This window comes from Chelonia mydas, chromosome 1 (genome assembly GCF_015237465.2).
Source record: "Chelonia mydas isolate rCheMyd1 chromosome 1, rCheMyd1.pri.v2, whole genome shotgun sequence".
Classification (NCBI taxonomy): Eukaryota; Metazoa; Chordata; order Testudines; family Cheloniidae; genus Chelonia; species Chelonia mydas.
In genome coordinates, this window is record NC_057849.1 from 206,127,665 (window position 1) to 206,137,192 (window position 9,528).

A 9,528-nucleotide genomic window follows, 5' to 3' on the forward strand; every position below is an offset into this window, starting at 1 on the left:
AGTATCTATCCCTATATATGCAAACACAGACCATAACAGAATCCACCCTTCCATTACAGGCACCCATAAAACTATCCATACCCCAATTATACACAGACTCCCCATCTTACTATCCATTCTTTTCATTATAGACATCGTCATCTTATAGCACTATACATCCCTCATTATGACCACACGCATGTCGTGATACTCATCATCACTTTATACTGACCATGGGCATTTCATAAAAATACAAACACCCCAATTATACATATTCACAATTATAATACGCACATCCAATAATACTTAGTCTCACATTATACATAGTGACATCCCATAACATATTCCAATCCTCATACTAATTGACAGCTCATAATATCATCTATCCCAATTTACCATGACATTCCATAACGCTATCACTTTATAACACGCTGTTATAAAGACAGACATCCTACACTGTCCATCCCTCCCAGTAGACACATGGACATCACATAATACTACCAATTTTCCATTATATATAGACATTCTATAATGTTATCCATCCCCTCTCATTACATACACAAACGTCCCACAACAGTATCCATCCCTTGTTACAAACAGATATCTCATGATACTACTGGGGCCTCTTTATTACACACAGCCACCCCATAATATGATCTTGTCTTTGTTATACAGTCATCCTATAATACTGACTACTCCCCCTCCTCCTGTTAAATACAGTCATCCCATAATGCTATCCATTGCGCTCCACTATATGAGAGGACATCCCATAATACTACTCACGCTCTCATTGTACACATCAGCATCCCAAAATACTATCCATCTACACGACACACACTATCCATACTCCACATTCAATGCAAATATTTACGTTACTATACAAACCAGACTGTCCACCCTAAAATACTATTTTACTACTCACCATAACTTTCCACCCACCTATACACACACTCACAATATATCTCTTCACCTCATTGCTTCAGTTTCCCCTCTGTAAAGTGGGGCTTATGATACTGTCTTTCCTTTATCTGAGATTTATAGATTAAAAATGCTGCATAAGAAATAAGTGATGTTTAGTATTACTACTAATACTATCCAGCCCCCATTCTATCCATGAATATACTGTAATACTCTCTATCACCCATTCTAGACATGTACATCCAATCTCCCTCTCCCACACACTATACATGTAAACATCCCAGAAAGTTTTCCATTCCCTCTTCACACACTGACATCCCATAATGCTGTTAGGGTTGTGGTTGGTTGGGGAGAACTGTGAAGCTCTATGGTAAACAGACAGGTCAACTGTCTACATACAGTTAGTCTCTAAGGTGCCACAAGTACTCCTGTTCTTTTTGTGGATACAGACTAACACAGCTGCTACTCTGAAACCGTACATACAGTTTGTTATTACTGTATAAATTCTAGATATATCCCATAAAAATCTTATCTTTACAGATGTGGTCAAGTGATTAAAGGTAACACAGGCAGAATCTCTAGAAGGCCAATTACCAAAGTTCTGTCTCTGTGTACCGTATACTACTTTCCCATTTAGGATTATGATCTCGGGAGGGCTATATACCGCCATGGTATAACACAGGCCAAACAGTTATGCAACAGATAGGGAGGCTCTGTCACAGACATTGTTTGAATATATTTTTCATGATTAATGGTAATCCTCTCTCTCTCCCCCCATTATTCTTCATAAATCAAAGTTTCTCATTCAGCAGAAACCTTAACTCTGGCCTGTAGTGACACCATGCAAAACCCATACTTTGGTTTAGCAAATTATTTGTTCCCTGGTATTTCCTTAAATGGACTAATTGGCCTGTGCTCCTGTGTCCATTTTGACTTGAGAGGAAGATCCTTTATTATTAGTTAACAAATCATCCATCATGGTAGGTTCAGGCCTGCTTGGAGTTGGAACAGGTCTCCATCCCTGTGAATAAACTGCTCATATCCAGTTCACATGCTAGGAATTTTCTGTCCCCTTTGTTAGCACCTGGGTTCAACCTACACTTAATCTGGCATAGTGGTTTTTAGCACCATGCTTGTGAAAAACCTTTTAATATGCCGGGCAGCTTCCTGGGATGTCCACTCAGACACACCATAGAACAAATTTGCACAAGCCCATTTAATCTCTCTAAGCCTGTTTTGATTTCTAACTTTCTTGTGCTGATCCTTTGCAGAGCATTTTCTCAGTAACCATGCAATTCCTTCTCTATTGTACTGGCTCTTGTCATGACCTAGAGTTAAACTCTTGTTGCTTCTACTGTGCAGCACCTCTTTTTGAAATGTGAGGTCAGAGTCTTTTTTCATCTTTCATTTGTAACACAGAAGATAATTTTGTCCTAGATCATTTAACTCATTATGGGCCAAACTCACAGATACTTGCTTTTACTTTAAAACCAATAAGAAAATGTTCTATAATTTTCCCTTTGTTTGTTTATAATCCCAGAATTTAGGTCTCTTGAACACAACATTGCTACATTTTTACAGTATTCTATAAACTTTGCTATGCTCTCTAAGGCCTCACCACTAGTGAAAACAAAAATACCAAATATCTCAAAGGCACCTTCTCTAATACTATGCAAAAGGATAGCTACTTGCTTTTTCTGGGGCTTTGCCTCTGCTCCAGATGCTGCCGAGTAGAGTTTGAAGTGTTACTACCACCACTTCTATTTTTCTGCAGTGTTTCCACCTTAGGCTAGGGGTTCTAGGGATTTGAAATTACCCATTTTCTTTGTTTCTCTGTTGCTGTCTTCCTGTCCCTTCTCCTCCCTCCCCCTTTCTTTTCTCAGGGAGGCATTTCTGACATTATGTAATGTCCTTGTTTTGCATTGGGCATGGAGGCAACTAATACAGTTGCCTACTCTTGTGGAGAAAAGATGTGAACACCTCAGGTCATATCAAGTGGTTATTCCTGCAGGACACAGATGCCACTAGAACAAGAGATACTTGAAGACCTCTAGTGAGGCATGTACATAATATAGAAGGTTTCAGAGTAGTAGCCGTGTTAGTCTGTATTCGCAAAAAGAAAAGGAGTACTAGTGGCACCTTAGAGACTAACCAAATACATTGGTTAGTCTCTAAGGTGCCACTAGTACTCCTTTTCTTTTTATAATATAGAAGGGTGCAATCAAGAACCACCTTGTGGACCAGAGAGTGCCTTGGAGGGAGAGATTGCTGGGAAAAATGTGCTAGTTGAGGCAGAGAATCCTGTGACTCAAACAATGTCCCCTGTGAAACTATTTGCCAGCACGACTATGGGTCTAATATGCAGTAAAAGGACAGTGGTAAAGACTGTACCCCATTGTTGGGTAATGAAGTGGTAACCTCTGACTCCATATGCATTATTTGTTGAGTTATATGTTTAACTGATCATTATAAAATATATTACAGGCATGGCTGGCAGCAACTCCTGTAGTTAAGATTGGTAGACACTTTCCTTTATAAGACTCTTTTCATTTGCTTATAACTGCCAAACTTTGACCATGTGGGCTGAAATTTTGTATGCCTGGTGTCTACCTCAGGCTAAGCTTTTTGTATATATGAAAAGTTCAGCAAACACCATGCAGCCATTTCAGAAAATGTGATTAAGGAAAAGTATGGTTTTTTTGCCAATGTTAAAAAATTCTTACAACCATTTCATTGAGAAGCTTTAGCAACCAGAGATTTGAAATTTGGCAAGGGGCTTGCCTTGGGGTCACAGAGGTATCTTTTGCCATCCTTGTGAAAATCCAAACAAATATGTAGCCCTATATCTTATTTCGCACACCCAACATTGACAGAAACTTTTGATCATTTTGGCCTTAATCTCTCTGTACCTGTTCCCTCAGCTGTAAAATGGAAATTATACTACTACTTTACCTCACATGGGTGCTATGAAGAGAAATTCATTAATTTTGTAAAGAACTCTCAAACTACGGTGATAAGCACCATAAAAAAGCCACTGAGGAAATTAATTCTGTATTTAGTGCAGGTTTTGGATGGTAGGCAATAAATAACGCAGAGGCCATATATTGAATGATATGGATATGTCAAATAGCTACCCGTTCAGTGAGCATTATCCATTCTGCATTGAATGAGGCTGGGGGTCCTGTGGAAAAAATAGTACCTGATCATGTAATTAAGACTACATCATAATGTATATACACAAGGGGGCTGAATTAAAGTTGTACAGGCAAGCTTAATTCTGTTTTTTCCTAACTTTCAAATGCTCGACTTTGCAACCTTAACAGTCTTTTATCATAATTTATTGTATGTAATCATCAGCAAAGCTGCCAGCAAGACCAATAGTGAAGGTTGTTTAACACTTTCCATTATAAGGTCCTATTTCCAAATAGTGAAATATGTCATTAGCAGACCTAGCAGTTATGCACACCAGGACGTGAACCAGTTGGATCTGTTTGTGGTATAAGCAGTGTGACCTCAGAGTCAGAGAGGCTGGCTGTTTGTCTGAACCACTAGGATGGTGCCTCTGTGTTACCTGCCTCTGTGTCCTATACTAAACTGAGGACATACATTGAAATGCAGCCCCTCTTACAGCTGATTAACAGTGACACTGTCTTTTAGTTTGTGGTTGTACAGCGCCTAGCACAATAGGATCCCGGTTCATTACTGGATCTACTAGGTGCTACAATAATACAAATAATCGATAACAATACACAACAAATTAAGACAAGAAATGAAGAAATCTACATCCAGCTTGAACTATAGGGACAGTTTGTTGCAGGGAGTGGTATGGATGACTCAGTAGGGGGTGTGCTCCCATTGGAGTCAGAGCTGCAGACCTCAGTACTTCTCTGTGCTGTCTGTTAGATGAGATGTAAATCTGAAGTCCTGACCTCTCATGGGCACTAAAGGTCCCCTGTCATTTTGGTTAATCCCAGGATGCTGGTTACACATTCCCACTTTGAGTGATTTCTGCTGTTCCTGATGAGCCAGCCCCAGCTCACAGGTCAGGGCACTAACTGCCAGAGTTTTGTAAGTGCTTCCAACAGACAGTGGTGTCTGGAGGGTGTTTTCTCATGCCCCACCTTTGGTGATAACAAACCAGGTGCATGGCGGGGTAACACCCTTCACTGAAACATAAGGAACTGGCTACTATCAAAAAGCTCTCATGCTCCATGGCATAAACTGAAGCAACTGAACATGTCCTGCTGCTAAATGAGACTTGGGGAAAGACAGCCTTCCTGTGTGTCTCCTTGGGTGTATATTTCTCTCTCTCTTTGTATATATACACACACACACACACGCACACACAGAGAAATCTGCCTTTCAGTGTTTCCAGATCTCTCAATTTTATTGCAAGTCTTGTGATATTTGACATTTTTCTTAAGGCCTCAGCTTCTGGAATAATCTAAATAGGTACAAATTGTGAGAATCTCAGTTTTTTGTTTGTTTGGGGTTTTTTTGGTTAGGTAAGTTTCTAGCCTTCATGGTTGTGGAGAAAAGCTTGAAAACATAACCCCAGTGCATCTTAAAGCCTCAAAAACAAAAGACAAATACCTGTCTCCCCTCTCAAAAATTATCTTTTTTTTTTAGTTTCCTGACTTTTGGGGGCCTGACCCATGATTTTTGAACAGTTGAGCTGGCAACACTGTCTGTCTCTTTCTCTATGCCTATCTGCTTGTCTGTGTGTGTCTCAGATATATGTCAGTGTGTTTGCATGTATGTCTCCCTCTCTTTCCCATTTCTCTCCCCTCCCCCTTACCAGAAGCACTGTTAAGGTCCCTGAACAACTCTCCTGGGCAGTTCCACCCTGCAGAGCCAGGCACATCCCATAATAGTCCACAAAGGCAAGTCCATCCCATAATAGCCACCCACAGGAAACGTTCCTTAGCAACCACCCCCACCCCCACACTGTGGAGCAGCCATCCCGTAATATCATGCCTGCTGTATTGGTTATGACTGTTGAGAAACGGGAGGGAGAGCAGGGGAGAGGGGCCCTGTGGTGGATGGGAGCAGGCAGCCGTAATAAAGGGACAGTGGTGAGGCAGGGAAAGGATGAAACCAGGAAGAGAGAGACAGGCAGCAGCAGCTCAGAGAGGGTCCCAACACGCACAGCCAGGGAGCATGGCTCTGGCTATAGCCTGCCCATCTGCATTGACATCCCATAATAATTCTTTCCCTCCTCCGGTCCACAACATCCCATAATATTTCAAAGGGAGGCAACCCGCAGTAGGTACAGAGAGACATCCCATAATAATCTCCCATGTGTCACATGCATTGAGAATTGTGCCATCCCATAATATTACTCCCTCTCGCACACATATACCTCACTAGCTGCAGAAGGCCTTGCCATCCCATAATACTTCCCCTTCTTACGGGGCATCATTATCCCATAATACTCTCCCCGCTGTAGAAGGACTTGCCATCCCATAATACTCCCTGCCACCCACCTGCCCCCGTCTGGTCACATAAGGCCTTGCTATCCCATAATAGTTATTGCTGTCCCTCCCCCCATCACAGAAGGCCTCACCATCCCATAATACTTCTCTCCTTCCCCTCCCCCCAGAAGGTCTTGCTATCCCATAATAACAGCAGCAGAGGCCTGACCCCGTGGGCCGAACCCTTGTCAGCTTAGCTCAGATATTTCCTAAGTGGCTGAGTCTGACTCCAAGCACTAAACCCTCCGATACTGGCCAGGCTACATCACTGTTCATCATCCGTTTATATCCCCTTTTCCCTCTGTCTTCATATCTTTTCTTTCTGCCTGTCCTCTCTCTCTCTCCCTTTCACACTCTTTGTCTCTCTTTTTCTGTGCTCTCTGTCTCCTTTTCTTTCTCTCTGACTTTCCTTTTGGTTCTGTTCTTTTAGTGATGGGATATGGCTTATTTGATACACACCTTCTCCATAACATTTCAACCTTATCCGTTCTATAAGGCACTTAGATTTTGGGATAGATTAATTAATTTATTTCAATTTATTGTGATGTTCTTCACAAAAAAAGCTCTAGATAGCTCTAAGTTATAGTTTAGACTTACTAGCACTTTATCATATGCTTATCTTCTATAAATTCCATACATTCCTCCTGCATAGGTGTGACACAGACCCCATTTCTTACCACTGATAAATGGGTGCACTTTGTTCTGACTGCAATACATCGATAACTTGCTCAGCACCCCTGCCCTCTTACAAAAGGTCTGCAACCCTTATATTTAGCTATTACTTGTAGTATTTTGTCTTCTCACATCAGCATAGTTGAAAGTACTGTTTGCTGGGTCACTATAGCTTTACTAGAAGTTTACTATCTGCTCACATCTTTATTATTGTGCTTCTGCTAGAAAAGATTACTCCAGTCTTACTATCTGCTCACATAAGTATTCTTGTATTTCTGTATAGGGTTTTTGCTTTAGATTTAGTCTCTGCTCATGTCAGTGCTTTTGTGCTTCTTTACAGGATTACTGTAGTCCTTTCAGATGCTTGCTATCTGCTTTCTTGGCTTCTATATAGCTTTACTATCCGTTCATGTCAGTATGTCTCTGCTTCTAAACATTTTGTTTCCTTCTTTCCTTAGGTTCGGTGGCCTTGGATGTGCAGGTCAGACTCGATGATCTTGATGGCGCCCTTTGGCCTTATACCTGGTCTACACTACAGAGTTAGGTTGATGCAAGGCAGCTTATGTCAACCTAACTATGGAAGTGTGGACACAATTAGCCCTGGTCTACACTAGGACTTTAGGTCGAATTTAGCAGAGTTAAATCAATGTAAACCTGCACCCGTCCACACGATGAAGCCCTTTTTTCGACTTAAAGGGCTCTTAAAATCGATTTCCTTACTCCACCCCTGACAAGTGGATTAGCGCTTAAATCGGCCTTGCCTGGTCGAATTTGGGGTACTGTGAACACAATTCAACGGTATTGGCCTCCAGGAGCTATCCCAGAGTGCTCTATTGTGACCACTCTGGACAGCACTCTCAACTCAGATGCACTGGCCAGGTAGACAGGAAAAGAACCGCGAACTTTTGAATCTCATTTCCGGAGACTGCGGGAACTGTGGGATAGCTACCCACAGTGCAACACTCCGGAAGTCGACGCTTGCCTTGGTACTGTGGAAGCACTCCGCCGAGTTAATGCACTTAATGCACTTAGAGCATTTTCTGTGGGGACACACCCACTTGAATGTATAAAACCGATTTCTAAAAAACCGACTTCTATAAATTCGACCTAATTTCGTAGTGTAGACATACCCCAAAATTTCATTCCCCTTGACATAACTGCCCTGCTATGATGACTTAATAACTCCACCTCCATGAGCAGTGTTGAGAGAAGGTCAGCGTAGTGTCAGTGTAGACACTGTGTTTCTTACATCAACTGTTATTGGCCTCCAGGAGATGTCTCACAATGCCCCACCCTGACTGTTCTGGTCACCATCGTGAACTCTGCTGCACAGCAGCCATCTGGGCAGGGAACCGTCCCTCCCCTTTAAAGCCCTACCAATTTTTGAAATTCCATTTCTTGGTTGCTTGGCTTGGAGAGCACACCTAGCAACTCGAGAGCACACTCAGCTGTCCAGCTGACCACAACAGCTACACACTGCAGATGTGCTCCTGCCTGGAATACACAGGAGGTGATGGATCGCTTGGGCCTGTAGGGAGAAAAGGCTGTGCAGGTTCAGTTCCAATCCAGCTGTAGAAACTTTGCCCTGGTCTACACTACGAGTTTAGGTCGAATTTAGCAGCGTTAGATCGATTTAACCCTGCACCCGTCCATACGACGAAGCCATTTTTGTCGAATTAAAGGGCTCTTAAAATAAATTTCTGTACTCCTCCCCGATGAGGGGATTAGCGCTGAAATCGACTTTGGGGTAGTGTGGATGCAATTCTACAGTATTGGCCTCCAGGAACTATCCCACAGTGCTCCATTGTGACCGCTCTGGACAGCACTTTCAACTCAGATGCACTAGCCAGGGACACAGGAAAAGCACCGGGAACTTTTGAATTTCATTTCCTGTTTGTCCAGTGTGGCAAGCTCATCAGCAGAGGTGACCATGCAGTCCCAGAATCGCAAAAGAGCTCCAGCATGGACCGAACGGGAGGTACTGGATCTGATCGCTGTATGGGGAGATGAATCCGTGGATCAGAACTCCATTCCAAAAGACGAAATGCCAAAATATTTGAAAAAAATCTCCAAGGGCATGATGGACAGAGGCTATAACAGGGACCTGCAGCAGTGCCACGTGAAAATTAAAGAGCTCAGGCAAGCCTACGAAAAAACCACAGAGGCAAACGGCCGCTCCAGGTCAGAGCCCCAGACGTGCCGCTTCTATGATGAGCTGCATGCAATTCTTGGGGGTGCCCCTACCACTACCCCACCCCTGTCCGTGGACACATGCAAGTGGGGAGTCTCACGCAACAGGGATGAGGATTTGGGGGATGATGATGAGGAGGAGGATAGCGCACAAGAGGCAAGTGGAGAAACTGTTCTCCCCGACAGCCAGGAATTGTTTATCACCTTGGAGCCAATACCTTCCCAAGGCGGGCTCCCGGACCATGAAGCTGGAGAAGGCACCTCTGGTAGTGTACCTTTGTAAATATAATACATG